Source organism: Pleurodeles waltl, chromosome 12 (genome assembly GCF_031143425.1).
Source record: "Pleurodeles waltl isolate 20211129_DDA chromosome 12, aPleWal1.hap1.20221129, whole genome shotgun sequence".
NCBI lineage: Eukaryota > Metazoa > Chordata > Amphibia > Caudata > Salamandridae > Pleurodeles > Pleurodeles waltl.
The window spans coordinates 61,773,728-61,790,392 of record NC_090451.1 but is presented as its reverse complement, the minus strand read 5'-3'; the positions used below and the strand labels follow the sequence as shown (position 1 = coordinate 61,790,392).

Below are 16,665 nucleotides of genomic sequence, written 5' to 3'. Positions count from 1 at the left end.
TGGGGGGAATGATGCATAGGGCCATATCAAGCTCCCAGATAAATTGCCCCCCTCTTTGATTTCCTGTGTTGTAATGGTGGGCGTCCAGTGAACCTGCAAACCTGTGCTGGTTGGATTGATGTTGGGTTAAGAGCCTCTTCTCAGAGAAGAATTGCTGTTTGCTTTAGGGCCACATTGAGTCTAGGAACTTTTTTTTCCTGGTCATACTCCTGTCTAACAAAACTTCTCTTGTAAATTATGACTTTGCTTTCCTTTAATGCTACGTTGGATAGACCCTGGTGGGTCTCAACAACCTCTGGGCAAACTCTTCTGGTAGTGAGTCTCTTATATCTGGAATTCATTACCCCCAACTATAAGAGCCACAGATAACTTTCTTGTCTTCAGAAAAATACTCAAGAGTTGGCTATTTCCTTCATAACCACCATATTCAAACAACTATGGACTACATATGCCTATGTTGATAAATATTTTTTCTGATTATGTGTATATTTTCTAGTTATGTATAGGTCTTTAAAAAATATGTATTGCTACTACGTCATAACAATAAAATACACACACACTCTTTAAACCTGTTTGACTAAGTATATTTACCCATGGTTCTAATTGTGTATTGTATGTACATATATGTGTGAATATGTATGTGTATGTGTGTGTGTATATATATATGTATGTGTGTATGTTGTTCTGTGCTTGGCTTGTTCGTGGGTCATTGCATGGCTCCTGGGTGGGTTGTTATACTAGATATCTATGAATCCCTGCTCTCATCTTATCACAATTATCTACCCATCATCATATGTCATGTCTCAATCAATCTATCCTCCATTCCCACTCTGACTCATCCCAAATCCATTCTACTACTTTCATCTCCTAAATAACTGTGCCTAAGTTCTTCCCTCCGCTTCCACATCTAACTCACCAAACCTCACTACTACCATGACCTCCCAAACAACCCTACTAAATTCGCCCTCATTTATCTCACCCTCCTACTATGATCTCCCTAACCCTTCCACAGACTCTTCCCTCCTCCATCCCCCTTAACTCATCCCAAGCCTTTGGGATGAGTAAATGAGGGATATACTCCCAATTAACACTTCTGGATTTCTTTCCTCCTCCACCCCTCCATTTCTCCAGTCAATCTAACTAACAAACTCTCATATCCGTGGCTCAAATTAACTCATAATAATACTAAAACTGTACTCATATTTCCAGATACGAAGCCATCACTAATTCTTGTTGGGTTTCGGAGTAGTGTGCTACTCGCCGAAAAGTGCTTTGACACCTCGTCAAGGGTAGTAAGTGCTATATAAATACTATTACAATTACAATATAATTTGCAGGTTTTAACCCCAAAAACCTTTCTTTCTAGCTCAAACGAATCAAAAGTTACTTGTTACTGTGCTGTGGAAGGCACTTCACAAAAGTTGATTTTAACATTTCACTTTCATACTGCTGTACTTGGGTGTTAAACTAGTATTAATAAGGTGAAACCTTTGTCCACACAGTTAGCATGATTGAAGATGGCAAAATAGACAAATGATACTATCACAAAATATATTACATCATAATTTAGTAAATCCTGTCGCATAATTTGTTCCTCCCTTGCCTAATGATTCCAGCGACTCTGATAATACCATACAATTACACAATATATATATATAAATATATATATATATATAGAGAGAGAGAGAGAGAGAAAGAGAGAACAGTTACCAATTTGAAGTGAAAATACTTGTTTTCTGACGTTAAACATCAGCAGGCGTTGGTGGTATAGTGGTGAGCATAGCTGCCTTCCAAGCAGTTGACCCGGGTTCGATTCCCGGCCAACGCAGCTAAATTTTTCGGAAAAATAATTTGGTGTTTTATAATAAGTGCAGAAATGTGAAACTGAAAAAACGAATTGCATTGCAAAACTGTGGTGCACGTCATTTTGAAAGTTTCAGCCTGATTAACATATTTATTCAATGTCATTCTTTACACTACTTGTCAGCTTTACCTGCTGCCAGGGAGAAACGTTGATGCGTTAGACTTAAGTGGAGGTTGAGGTAATGGGCGACGGAAGGATGGAGCTGCAAGCCCTGAGCTGCCCACAAGATGCAGTTGCTATGGTGACAGCGCTGATGCCCCCGGTGCCAAGGGTGAGGAGGGCTGTGCCCAAGAAGATGCCCTCACTGGATGCGGACACCGAAGTGATACCGGGCGTAAGCGTCGAGGTGTGGGCAGGGTAGAGGTGCTTAGCCAGAGCTGTATCCGGTGACGATGACTTCACACTGAGCTGTGCTGACACCAGGGAGGCCGAGACCAGCGTGTGACAAGGGTGAGCTGTTCACACTGAGCTGCCTCTTGGGTAGAGGTGCCAGCACTGAGCTTTTCTTAAGGAGGAGTCCTGGCACTGAGCAGTATCTAGGGCAGATGTGTTGGCAGTGAGCTGTATCCAGGGTACAGGGGGGCAGTGAGCTGTCTCCAGGATAGAGGAGGGGCAGTGAGCTGTATCCATGGTAAAGGAGGGGAACTGAGCTGTATCCAGGGTAGAGGAGGGGCAGTGAGCTGTATCCAAGATAGAGGAGGGGCAGTGAGCTGTATCCATGGTAAAGGAGGGGAACTGAGCTGTATCCAGGGTAGAGGAGGGGCAGTGAGCTGTATCCAGGGTAGACGAGGGGCAGTGAGCTGTATCTAGGATAGAGGAGGGGCAGTGAGCTGTATCCAGGATAGAGGAGGAGCAGTGAGCTGTACCTAGGATAGAGGAGGGGCAGTGAGCGGTATCCAGGATAGAGGAGTGGCAGTGAGCTGTATCTAGGGCAGATGTGCTGGCAGTGAGCTGTATCCAGGGTACAGGGGGGCAGTGAGCTGTCTCCAGGATAGAGGAGGGGCAGTGAGCTGTATCCATGGTAAAGGAGGGGAACTGAGCTGTATCCAGGGTAGAGGAGGGTCAGTGAGCTGTATCCAAGATAGAGGAGGGGCAGTGAGCTGTATCCAGGATAGAGGAGGAGCAGTGAGCTGTACCCAGGATAGAGGAGGGGGCAGTGAGCTGTATCCAGGGTAGAGGAGGGGCAGTGAGCTGTATCCATGGTAAAGGAGGGGCAGTGAGCTGTATCTAGGGTAGATGTGCTGGCAGTGAGCTGTATCCAGGGTAGAGGAGGGGCACTGAGCTGTATCCAGGTTAGAGGAGGGGCAGTGAGCTGTATCCAGGATAGAGGAGGGGCAGTGAACTGTAACCAGGATAGAAGAGGGGCAGTGAGCTGTATCCAGGATAGAGGTGTTAACGCAGAGCTCTGTGAATAGTATAGGTCCTGGCACTGAGCTGTATCCGAGGCTGAGGTGCACACGGTAGAGGTGCTAACACTGAGCTGTGTCCTGAGCTGTGGACCAGGGCTGAGGTGCACACAAAGGTAAAGGTGCTAAGACCGAGGTGCGTCTTGGTTACAGGTCCTGACCCTGAGCTGTATCAAAGGCTGAGGTGCACACGGAAGAGGTTCTGAAACCGAGCTGTTCCCACGTGCTGCGGTTACGATGCTCAGCCCCCGGGGTAAAGTTGCTCAGGCTGTCCTGTGGTAAACCTAGAGGTGTTGGCACCGAGCTGTGCGCAGCAGAATGTAGATGTCCTGCAGTGTGCAGCACACACTCTGGAGTCTCTGCACCTCCATGCACAGCCTCAGGAGCTGCGCGTGTCACATGGCATTCTAAGCAGGCGTTGGTGGTATAGTGGTGAGCATAGCTGCCTTCCAAGCAGTTGACCCGGGTTCGATTCCCGGCCAACGCAGCAAGATTATTTTTATTTTAAATTTTGTCACTGTATATTTATTTTAAATTACTCTCAAATAGTTACAAATTAAAAATAAACGTTTACTTGTTACACATTCACTCATATCATTAACCTCAATTTTTTTCATTCCATATTGCTAATGATTTTACTTTCCATATATTTTTATTGTAATAATTAAATGAACTAAATTGCAATACTTTTTAATTTTTATAATTTTGAAGAGTTTCGCGTATGTCATTTACGGTCCTATTTTTAATATAGACGTTTTATCTTCTATTAAATGTGTAGCCCGACGTATTTAATTAATTAGTGCCCTGTGTTGTGTTTTTCATATAAGTATACCATATTTAGTCATATATGTTATGGTTTGAATACATCAGTCAAGTATCTAAGAAAACACAAATTTAAATGAGGAAAAAAAAAAAAAAACATGTTTCCGCCCGGGATCGAACCGGGGACCTTTCGCGTGTGAGGCGAACGTGATAACCACTACACTACGGAAACTCATGACCATTTTCCTGTGCCTACTTTTTAAGACTGTGTTTCCGGCGATGAAGTTTTCTGTGTATAATTTTAGAAAATAATTTATGGTCAGAAAAATACACTATTTACAGCCAACACTTGGAGGTTCGGAGGACTTAGCCCAGAGCTCCGATGCCAGGCTTATCTCAGAATACAGCAGCAACCCCCGAGGGAACACCCTGGAGCTGGCAGACGGTGGAGGGGCCACTGGTCCCGGACTGGCACTGGGCTCTCAGTAGGGTGGAGTCACTAAAACTGAGCTGTGTGTGCCAAGGGCCTTGGCTTTATTGCACTGTGCACGGGGCGTAGGTGGCGACAGTAGTTTGTTAACAGGGTACAGGGGCTAACACTGAGGTGGGCATCACTTAGAAAGATCTGCCAATCAAGCAAAATGCTCATCCTGCAGGTGCGAACACTTAACAGGTAAAGCTACTCACACTGCCAAGCAGAGGTGCTTCCACTGCGCTTTGTCCTGATAAGGTGCTTCAATGAGCTATTACAAGCGTAGAGGTGCTAACACTGAGATCTGCATCACATAGAAGGAACTGCCAATTTAGCAAAATGCTCAGAAGGGAGGTGTTACCACTTAACGCGTAAAAGTGCTCACACTGTCAAGTGTCCCTGCAGAGGTGCTTACACCTGTCCTCATTACAGCTGCCTTAAATGAGCCGTGGCCAGGGAAGGCGTACTGAGCTGGGACCGAGGTACAGATGCTGACAGTGAACTGTGCAACGGCGGAGGTGCTTACGAGGAGCTGTGTCCTGATTAAAGCTGCCTTCAATGAGCTATGATCAGGATAGCGGTGCTGAGCTGTGCCGGAGATAGAGATGCTACGCTGCACCTAGAATAGAGGTGCTTACAGGTGATTGTTCCCACGGCAGAGGTGCTTACAAGGAGCTGTGTCCTGATTAAAGCTGTCTTCAATGAGCTATGATCAGGATAGCGGTGCTGAGCTGTGCCCGAGATAGGGATGCTACGCTGCACCCAGAATAGAGGTGCTTACAGGTGATTGTTCCCACGGCAGAGGTGCTTACAAGGAGCTGTGTCCTGATTAGAGTTGCCTTCAATGAGCTGTGATCAGGGTAGCGGTGCCGAGCTGTGCCGGAGATAGAGATGCTACGCTGCACCCAGAATAGAGGTTGTAAGGAAATGCCTCCTTGGCATGGTTACCCCCTGACTTTTTGCCTTTGTTGATGCTATGTTTTGAATTGAAAGTGTGCCGAGGCCTGCTAACCAGGCCCCAGCACCAGTGTTCTTTCCCTAACCTGCACTTTGGTTTTCACAATTGGCACACCCTGGCATCCAGGTAAGTCCCTTGTAACTGGTACCCCTGGTACCAAGGGCCCTGATGCCAGGGAAGGTCTCTAAGGGCTTCAGCATAGCTTATGCCACCCTGGGGACCCCTCTCTCAGCACAGACACACTGCTTGCCAGCTTGTGTGTGCTGGTGAGGACAAAACGAGTAAGTCGACATGGCACTCCCCTCAGGGTGCCATGCCAACCTCACACTGCCTATGCAGTATAGATAAGTCACCCCTCTAGCAGGCCTTACAGCCCTAAGGCAGGGTGCACTATACCATAGGTGAGGGCACCAGTACATGAGCACTGTGCCCCTACAGTGTCTAAGCAAAACCTTAGACATTGTAAGTGCAGGGTAGCCATAAGAGTATATGGTCTGGGAGTCTGTCAAACACGGACTCCACAGCACCATAATGGCTACACTGAAAACTGGGAAGTTTGGTATCAAACTTCTCAGCACAATAAATGCACTCTGATGCCAGTGTACATTTTATTGTAAAATACACCCCAGAGGGCACCTTAGAGGTGCCCCATGAAACCTTAACCAACTACCCGTGTAGGCTGACTGGTTCTAGCAGCCTGCCACACTTGAGACATGTTGCTGGCCACATGGGGAGAGTGCCTTTGTCACTCTGTGGCTAGTAACAAAGCCTACACTGGGTGGAGATGCTATCACCTCCCCCAGGCAGGAGCTGTAACACCTGGCGGTGAGCCTCAAAGGCTCACCCCCTTTTTTCCAGCACCACAGGGCACTCCAGCTAGTGGAGTTGCCCGCCCCCTCCGGCCACGGCCCCACTTTTGGCAGCAAGGCCAGAGGAAATAATGAGAATAACAAGGAGGAGTCACTGGCCAGTCAGGACAGCCCCTAAGGTGTCCTGAGCTGAGGTGACTCTAACTTTTAGAAATCCTCCATCTTGCAGATGTAGGATTCCCCCAATAGGGATAGGAATGTGACCCCCTCCCCTTGGGAGGAGGCACAAAGAGGGTGTACCCACCCTCAGGGCTAGTAGCCATTGGCTACTAACCCCCCAGACCTAAACACCCCCCTAAATTCAGTATTTAGGGGCTCCCCAGAACCAAGGAACTCAGATTCCTGCAACCTAAGAAGAAGAGGACTGCTGAGCTGAAAAACCCTGCAGAGAAGACGGAGACACCAACTGCCTTGGCCCCAGCTCTACCGGCCTGTCTCCCCCATTCGGAAGAAAACTGCTCCAGCGACGCTTTCCCCAGGACCAGCGACCTCTGAATCCTCAGAGGACTGCCCTGCTCTAAAAGGACCAAGAAACTCCAGAGAACAGCGGCCCTGTTCAACAAAGACTGCAACTTTGTTTCCAGAGGAGCAACTTTAAAGACCCCTGCAATTCCCGCCAGAAGTGTGAGACTTGCAACACTGCACCCGGCGACCCCGACTCGACTGGTGAAGAAACAACGCTATAGGGAGGAACCCCAGGCGACTCCAAGACTGTGAGTAACGAAAGTTGTCCCCCCCAAGCCCCTGCCGCGACGCCTGCAGAGGGAATCCCGAGGCTCCCCCTCACCGCGATGCCTGACTCCCAGATCCCGACGCCTGGACAAGACCCTGCACCCGCAGCCCCCAGGACCTGAAGGATCGGAACTCCAGTGCAGGAGTGACCCCTAGGAGGCCCTCTCCCTTACCCAGGTGGTGGCTACCCCAAGGAGCCCCCCCCTTGCCTGCCTGCACCGCTGAAGAGACCCCTTGGTCTCCCATTGATTCCTATTACAAACCCGACGCTTGTTTGCACACTGCACCCGGCCGCCCCCGCGCTGCTGAGGGTGTACTTTCTGTGTGGACTTGTGTCCCCCCCGGTGCCCTACAAAACCCCCCTGGTCTGCCCTCCAAAGACGCGGGTACTTACCTGCTGGCAGACTGGAACCGGGGCACCCCCTTCTCCATTGAAGCCTATGTGTTTTGGGCACCATTTTGAACTCTGCACCTGACCGGCCCTGAGCTGCTGGTGTGGTGACTTTGGGGTTGCTCTGAACCTCCAACGGTGGGCTACCTTGGACCCCAATTTGAACCCCGTAGGTGGTTTACTTACATGCAAGAACTAACAATAACTTACCTACCCTAAGAACTGTGGAAATTGCAGTGTCCACTTTTAAAATAGCTATATGTGTTTTATGTAAAAAGTATATATGCTATTGTGATTATTCAAAGTTCCTAAAGAACTTACCTGCATTACCTTTCAAATGAGATATTACATGTAGAATTTGAACCTGTGGTTCTTAAAATAAACTAAGAAAATATATTTTTCTATACAAAAACCTATTGGCCTGGAATTGTCTCTGAGTGTGTGTTCCTCATTTATTGCCTGTGTGTATGTACAACAAATGCTTAACACTACTCCTTTGATAAGCCTACTGCTCGACCACACTACCACAAAATAGAGCATTAGTATTGTCTCTTTTTGCCACTATCTTACCTCTAAGGGGAACCCTTGGACTCTGTGCATACTATTCCTTACTTTGAAATAGTGCATACAGAGCCAACTTCCTACATTGGTGGATCAGCGGTGGGGTACAAGACTTTGCATTTGCTGGACTACTCAGCCAATACCTGATCACACGACAAATTCCAAAATTATCATTAGGAATTTGCTTTTGGCAGAGTTTGAAAAAGCCAACCCCTCTGAGGATGGCAACACAGAGGATGAAGATAGTGACTTGGAGAATTCCCAGCCTCCAGTCCTACTTAGGTAGAACAGGGCCACTCAAGCCCTGTCTCCAAATATACTAGTCAGAGATGCGGTTTCCCTCACAGGAGGGACCAGCACCTCTGAAATCACTGAGGATAACTCCAGTGAAGAGGACATCCAGTTAGCCAGGATGGCCAAAAGATTGGCTTTGGAAAGACAGATCCTAGCCATAGAAAGGGAAAGACAAGAGATGGGCCTAGGTCCCATCAATGGTGGCAGCAACATAACTAGGGTCAGAGATTCTCCTGACATGTTGAAAATCCCTAAAGGGATTGTAACTAAATATGAAGATGGTGATGACATCACCAAATGGTTCACAGCTTTTGAGAGGGCTTGTGTAACCAGAAAAGTGAACAAATCTCACTGGGGTGCTCTCCTTTGGGAAATGTTCACTGGAAAGTGTAGGGATAGACTCCTCACACTCTCTGGAAAAGATGCAGAATCTTATGACCTCATGAAGGGAACCCTGATTGAGGGCTTTGGATTCTCCACTGAGGAGTATAGGATTAGATTCAGGGGGGCTCAAAAAACCTCGAGCCAGACCTGGGTTGATTTTGTGGACTACTCAGTGAAAACACTGGATGGTTGGATTCAAGGCAGTGGTGTTAATAATTAGGATGGGCTGTACAATTTATTTGTGAAAGAACACCTGTTAAGTAATTGTTCAAATGATAAACTGCATCAGCATCTGGTAGACCTAGGACCAATTTCTCCCCAAGAATTGGGAAAGAAGGCGGACCATTGGGTCAAGACTAGGGTGACTTCCACAGGGGGTGACCAAAAGAAAGGGGTCACAAAGCCTCCCCAGGGGAAGGGTGTTGAGACATCCAAAAACAAAAATAGTAAAGAGTCTTCTTCAGGCCCCCAAAAACCTGCACAGGAGGGTGGGCCCAGAGCCTCTTCACAAAACAATTTTGGGTACAAGGGTAAAAACTTTGATCCCAAAAAGGCCTGGTGTCGTAGCTGTAATCAGCCTGGACATCAAACTGGAGACAAGGCCTGTCCCAAGAAAAGTACCACTTCTAACTCCACTCCAGCTAACACTGGAATGGCTAGTCTCCAAGTGGGATCAACAGTGTGCCCAGAGCAAATCAGGTGTCACACTGAAGCTACATTAGTCTCTGAGGGTGGGGTGGATCTAGCCACACTGGCTGCCTGGCCTCCTAATATGCAAAAATACAGGCAGCAGCTCTTAATTAATGGGACAAGTGTAGAAGGCCTGAGGGATACAGGTGCCAGTGTCACAATGGTGACAGAGAAACTGGTTTCCCCTGGTCAATACCTGGCTGGACAAACTTATCCAGTCACCAATGCTGACAATCAAACTAAAGTACATCCCATGGCTATGGTAACCTTAGAGTGGGGAGGGGTCAATGGCCTGAAACAGGTGGTGGTCTCCTCAAATATCCCAGTAGACTGTTTGCTTGGAAATGACCTGGAGTCCTCAGCATGGGCTGAGGTAGAACTGAAAACCCATGCAGCCATGCTGGGTATCCATGAACTGGTGTGTGTCAAGACAAGGGCACAGTGCAAGGCTCAGGGTGAAAAAGTAGAGCTGGAGTCTGGAAAAAGGGCCCAGCCTACCAAGAGGAAAGGAAAGACAACTGGGAAACCAGCTGCAACACAACAACAAAAAGAGAACCTCTCTTCTCAGGAAGAAATTCTGCCCTCTGAGGGAACTGAGACTATGGAGATAGAACCTTATCAGGTTGAGCTCTTAGGCCCAGGGGGACCCTCAAGGGAGCAGTTGTGTAAGGGGCAAGAAACCTGTCCCTCTCTTGAAGGCCTTAGGCAGCAAGCTGCTGAAGAGTCCAATGGCAAGAAAACTGGAACACATAGGGTCTATTGGGAAGATGGGCTCCTGTACACTGAGGCAAGAGATCCCAAACCTGGTGCCACTAGGAGAGTGGTAGTGCCTCAGGAGTTCAGAGAGTTCATACTGACCTTAGCCCATGATATTCCCCTTGCTGGGCATTTGGGACAAACCAAGACGTGGGAGAGACTAGTCAACCACTTCTACTGGCCCAACATGTCCCAGAAAGTTAAGGAGTTTTGTGTCTCCTGTACTCCCTGTCAAGCCAGTGGTAAGACAGGTGGACATCCAAAGCCCCCCCTCATTCCACTTCCAGTGGTGGGGGTCCCCTTTAAAAGAGTGGGTGTGGACATAGTGGGTCCACTTGAACCTCCCACAGCCTCAGGAAATATGTACATACTAGTAGTAGTGGATCATGCTACTAGGTATCCTGAAGCTATTCCCCTTAGGTCGACTACTGCCCCTGCAGTAGCCAAGGCCCTCATTGGTATCTTTACCAGAGTGGGCTTCCCTAAGGAGGTGGTGTCTATCAGAGGTACCAACTTCATGTCAGCATACCTGAAACACATGTGGAATGAGTGTGGAGTGACTTATAAATTCACTACACCCTATCATCCACAAACTAATGGCCTTGTTGAGAGATCCAACAAGACATTAAAAGGCATGATCATGGGGCTCCCAGAAAAACTCAAAAGGAGATGGGATGTCCTCTTGCCATGTCTGCTTTTCGCTTACAGAGAGGTGCCTCAGAAGGGAGTAGGGTTCTCACCCTTTGAACTTCTGTTTGGCCACCCTGTAAGGGGACCACTAGCTCTTGTAAAAGAAGGCTGGGAGAGACCTCTTCATGAGCCTAAACAAGACATAGTGGACTATGTACTTGGCCTTCGTTCAAGGATGGCAGAGTACATGTAAAAGGCAAGTAAAAACCTTGAGGCCAGCCAACAGCTCCAGAAGTTTTGGTATGACCAAAAGGCTGCACTGGTTGAATTTCAACCAGGGCAGAAAGTCTGGGTTCTGGAGCCTGTGGCTCCCAGGGCACTCCAGGACAGATGGAGTGGCCCTTACCCAGTGCTAGAGAAAAAGAGTCAGGTCACCTACCTGGTGGACCTGGGCACTAGCAGGAGCCCCAAGAGGGTGATCCATGTGAACCACCTTAAGCTCTTCCATGACAGGGCTGATGTGAATCTGTTGATGGTAACAGATGAGGATCAGGAAGCTGAGAGTGAACCTCTCCCTGATCTCCTCTCATCAAACCCTAAAGACGGTTCAGTAGATGGAGTGATCTACTCAGACACCCTCTCTGACCAACAGCAAGCTGACTGCAGGAAGGTCCTGCAACAGTTTGCTGAGCTCTTTTCCCTAACCCCTGGTCAGAAACACCTGTGTACCCATGATGTGGACACAGGAGACAGCATGCCTGTCAAAAACAACATTTTCAGTCAGTCTGACCAAGTTAAGGAAAGCATCAAGGTGGAAGTCCACAAGATGCTGGAATTGGGAGTAATTGAGCACTCTGACATCCCCTGGGCTAGCCCAGTGGTCTTAGTCCCCAAACCTCACACCAAAGATGGAAAGAGAGAGATGAGGTTTTGTGTGGACTACAGAGGACTTAATTCTGTCACCAAGACAGATGCCCATCCCATTCCTAGGGCTGATGAACTAATTGATAAATTAGGTGTTGCCAAATTCTTAAGTACCTTTGACTTAACAGCAGGGTACTGGCAAATCAAAATGGCACCTGGAGCAAAAGAAAAGACAGCATTCTCCACACCTGATGGGCATTATCAGTTCACTGTTATGCCCTTTGGTTTAAAGAATGCCCCTGCCACCTTCCAAAGGTTGGTGAATCAAGTCCTTGCTGGTTTGGAGTCCTTTAGTGCAGCTTATCTTGATGATATTGCTGTCTTTAGCTCCAGCTGGCAGGATCACCTAGTCCACCTGAAGAAGGTTTTGAAGGCTCTGCAATCAGCAGGCCTCTCTATCAAGGCATCCAAATGCCAGATATGGCAGGGAACTGTGGTTTACTTGGGACACCTTGTAGGTGGAGGCCAAGTTCAGCCACTCCAGCCTAAGATCCAGACTATTCTGGACTGGGCAGCTCCAAAAACCCAGACTCAAGTCAGGGCATTCCTTGGCTTGACGGGTATTACAGGAGGTTTGTGAAGGGATATGGATCCATAGTGACAGCCCTCACAGAACTCACCTCCAAGAAAATGCCCAAGAAGGTAAACTGGACTGTAGAATGCCAACAGGCCTTTGACACCCTGAAACAAGCAATGTGCACAGCACCAGTTCTAAAAGCTCCAGATTACTCCAAGCAGTTCATTGTGCAGACAGATGCCTCTGAACATGGGATAGGGGCAGTTTTGTCCCAAACAAATGAAGATGGCCTTGACCAGCCTGTTGCTTTCATTAGCAGGAGGTTACTCCCCAGGGAGCAGCGTTGGAGTGCCATTGAGAGGGAGGCCTTTGCTGTGGTTTGGTCCCTGAAGAAGCTGAGACCATACCTCTTTGGTACTCACTTTGTAGTTCAAACTGACCACAGACCTCTCAGATGGCTGATGCAAATGAAAGGTGAAAATCCAAAACTGTTGAGGTGGTCCATCTCCCTACAGGGAATGGACTTTATAGTGGAACACAGACCTGGGACTGCCCATGCCAATGCAGATGGCCTTTCCAGGTTCTTCCACTTAGAAAATGAAGACTCTCTTGGGAAAGGTTAGTCTCATGCTCTTTCGTTTGGGGGGGGGTTGTGTAAGGAAATGCCTCCTTGGCATGGTTACCCCCTGACTTTTTGCCTTTGTTGATGCTATGTTTTGAATTGAAAGTGTGCTGAGGCCTGCTGTAGGAAGTTGGCTCTGTATGTGCTATTTCAAAGTAAGGAATAGCATGCACAGAGTCCAAGGGTTCCCCTTAGAGGTAAAATAGTGGTAAAAATAGATAATACTAATGCTCTATTTTGTGGTAGTGTGGTCGAGCAGTAGGCTTATCCAAGGAGTAGTGTTAAGCATTTGTTGTACATACACATAGACAATAAATGAGGTACACACACTCAGAGACAAATCCAGCCAATAGGTTTTTGTATAGAAAAATATCTTTTCTTAGTTTATTTTAAGAACCACAGGTTCAAATTCTACATGTAATATCTCATTCGAAAGGTATTGCAGGTAAGTACTTTAGGAACTTCAAATCATCAAAATTGCATGTATACTTTTCAAGTTATTCACAAATAGCTGTTTTAAAAGTGGACACAGTGCAATTTTCACAGTTCCTAGGGGAGGTAAGTATTTGTTAGGTTAACCAGGTAAGTAAGACACTTACAGGGCTTAGTTCTTGGTCCAAGGTAGCCCACCGTTGGGGGTTCAGAGCAACCCCAAAGTCACCACACCAGCAGCTCAGGGCCGGTCAGGTGCAGAGTTCAAAGTGGTGCCCAAAACACATAGGCTAGAATGGAGAGAAGGGGGTGCCCCGGTTCCGGTCTGCTTGCAGGTAAGTACCCGCGTCTTCGGAGGGCAGACCAGGGGGGTTTTGTAGGGCACCGGGGGGGACACAAGCCCACACAGAAATTTCACCCTCAGCAGCGCGGGGGCGGCCGGGTGCAGTGTAGAAACAAGCGTCGGGTTTGTAATGGAAGTCAATGGGAGATCTAGGGATCTCTTCAGCGCTGCAGGCAGGCAAGGGGGGGGTTCCTCGGGGAAACCTCCACTTGGGCAAGGGAGAGGGACTCCTGGGGGTCACTTCTCCAGTGAAAGTCCGGTCCTTCAGGTCCTGGGGGCTGCGGGTGCAGGGTCTCTCCCAGGTGTCGGGACTTAGGATTCAAAGAGTCGCGGTCAGGGGAAGCCTCGGGATTCCCTCTGCAGGCGGCGCTGTGGGGGCTCAGGGGGGACAGGTTTTTGTACTCACAGTCTTAGAGTAGTCCTGGGGTCCCTCCTGAGGTGTTGGATCGCCACCAGCCGAGTCGGGGTCGCCGGGTGCAGTGTTGCAAGTCTCACGCTTCTTGCGGGGAGCTTGCAGGGTTCTTTAAAGCTGCTGGAAACAAAGTTGCAGCTTTTCTTGGAGCAGGTCCGCTGTCCTCGGGAGTTTCTTGTCTTTTCGAAGCAGGGGCAGTCCTCAGAGGATGTCGAGGTCGCTGGTCCCTTTGGAAGGCGTCGCTGGAGCAGGATCTTTGGAAGGCAGGAGACAGGCCGGTGAGTTTCTGGAGCCAAGGCAGTTGTCGTCTTCTGGTCTTCCTCTGCAGGGGTTTTCAGCTAGGCAGTCCTTCTTCTTGTAGTTGCAGGAATCTAATTTTCTAGGGTTCAGGGTAGCCCTTAAATACTAAATTTAAGGGCGTGTTTAGGTCTGGGGGGTTAGTAGCCAATGGCTACTAGCCCTGAGGGTGGGTACACCCTCTTTGTGCCTCCTCCCAAGGGGAGGGGGTCACAATCCTAACCCTATTGGGGGAATCCTCCATCTGCAAGATGGAGGATTTCTAAAAGTCAGAGTCACCTCAGCTCAGGACACCTTAGGGGCTGTCGTGACTGGCCAGTGACTCCTCCTTGTTGCTTTCTTTGTTCCCTCCAGCCTTGCCGCCAAAAGTGGGGGCCGTGGCCGGAGGGGGCGGGCAACTCCACTAAGCTGGAGTGCCCTGCTGGGCTGTGACAAAGGGGTCACAGCTCCTGCCTGGGGGAGGTGTTAGCATCTCCACCCAGTGCAGGCTTTGTTACTGGCCTCAGAGTGACAAAGGCACTCTCCCCATGGGGCCAGCAACATGTCTCTGGTGTGGCAGGCTGCTGGAACTAGTCAGCCTACACAGACAGTCTGTTAAGTTTCAGGGGGCACCTCTAAGGTGCCCTCTGTGGTGTATTTTACAATAAAATGTACACTGGCATCAGTGTGCATTTATTGTGCTGAGAAGTTTGATACCAAACTTCCCAGTTTTCAGTGTAGCCATTATGGTGCTGTGGAGTTCGTGTTTGACAGACTCCCAGACCATATACTCTTATGGCTACCCTGCACTTACAATGTCTAAGGTTTTGTTTAGACACTGTAGGGGTACCATGCTCATGCACTGGTACCCTCACCTATGGTATAGTGCACCCTGCCTTAGGGCTGTAAGGCCTGCTAGAGGGGTGTCTTACCTATACTGCATAGGCAGTGAGAGGCTGGCATGGCACCCTGAGGGGAGTGCCATGTCGACTTACTCGTTTTGTCCTCACTAGCACACACAAGCTGGCAAGCAGTGTGTCTGTGCTGAGTGAGAGGTCTCCAGGGTGGCATAAGACATGCTGCAGCCCTTAGAGACCTTCCTTGGCATCAGGGCCCTTGGTACTAGAAGTACCAGTTACAAGGGACTTATCTGGATGCCAGGGTCTGCCAATTGTGGATACAAAAGTACAGGTTAGGGAAAGAACACTGGTGCTGGGGCCTGGTTAGCAGGCCTCAGCACACTTTCAATTGTAAACATAGCATCAGCAAAGGCAAAAAGTCAGGGGGCAACCATGCCAAGGAGGCATTTCCTTACACAACCCCACCCCAAACGAAAGAGGATGAGACTAACCTTTCCCAAGAGAGTCTTCATTTTCTAAGTGGAAGAACCTGGAAAGGCCATCTGCATTGGCATGGGCAGTCCCAGGTCTGTGTTCCACTATAAAGTCCATTCCCTGTAGGGAGATGGACCACCTCAACAGTTTAGGATTTTCACCTTTCATTTGCATCAGCCATTTGAGAGGTCTGTGGTCAGTTTGAACTAGGAAGTGAGTCCCAAAGAGGTATGGTCTCAGCTTCTTCAGGGACCAAACCACAGCAAAGGCCTCCCTCTCAATGGCACTCCAACGCTGCTCCCTGGGGAGTAACCTCCTGCTAATGAAAGCAACAGGCTGGTCAAGGCCATCATCATTTGTTTGGGACAAAACTGCCCCTATCCCATGTTCAGAGGCATCAGTCTGCACAATGAACTGCTTAGAATAATCTGGAGCTTTTAGAACTGGTGCTGAGCACATTGCTTGTTTCAGAGTGTCAAAGGCCTGTTGGCATTCCACAGTCCAGTTCACTTTCTTGGGCATTTTCTTGGAGGTGAGTTCAGTGAGGGCTGTCACAATGGATCCATATCCCTTCACAAACCTCCTGTAATACCCAGTCAAGCCAAGGAATGCCCTGACTTGAGTCTGGGTTTTTGGAGCTACCCAATCCAGAATAGTCTGGATCTTGGGTTGGAGTGGCTGAACTTGGCCTCCACCTACAAGGTGGCCCAAGTAAACCACAGTTCCCTGCCCTATCTGGCATTTGGATGCCTTGATAGAGAGGCCTGCAGATTGCAGAGCCTTCAAAACCTTCTTCAGGTGGACCAGGTGATCCTGCCAGGTGGAGCTAAAGACAGCAATATCATCAAGATAAGCTGTGCTAAAGGACTCCAAGCCAGCAAGGACTTGATTCACCAACCTTTGGAAGGTGGCAGGGGCATTCTTTAAACCAAAGGGCATAACAGTAAACTGATAATGCCCATCAGGTGTGGAGAATGCTGTTTTCTCTTTTGCTCCAGGTGCCATTTTTATTTGCCAGTACCCTGCTGTCAAGTCA

General features: G+C 48.6%; 3 non-coding genes across 3 annotated transcripts; 2 read left to right on the top strand and 1 right to left on the bottom strand.

Moving 5' to 3' along the window:
• The first annotated feature begins 1,756 nt into the window (after positions 1-1,756).
• Positions 1,757-1,828, top strand: TRNAG-UCC (transfer RNA glycine (anticodon UCC)). Its single transcript has one exon. It is a non-coding gene; the product is annotated as a tRNA-Gly (tRNA).
• Positions 1,829-3,685: 1,857 nt separating this feature from the next.
• On the top strand, positions 3,686-3,757 carry TRNAG-UCC (transfer RNA glycine (anticodon UCC)). The gene has a single exon. It is a non-coding gene; the product is annotated as a tRNA-Gly (tRNA).
• A 434-nt stretch (positions 3,758-4,191) lies between these two features.
• On the bottom strand, positions 4,192-4,264 carry TRNAV-CAC (transfer RNA valine (anticodon CAC)). Its single transcript has one exon. It is a non-coding gene; the product is annotated as a tRNA-Val (tRNA).
• Between the last annotated feature and the right edge of the window lie 12,401 nt (positions 4,265-16,665).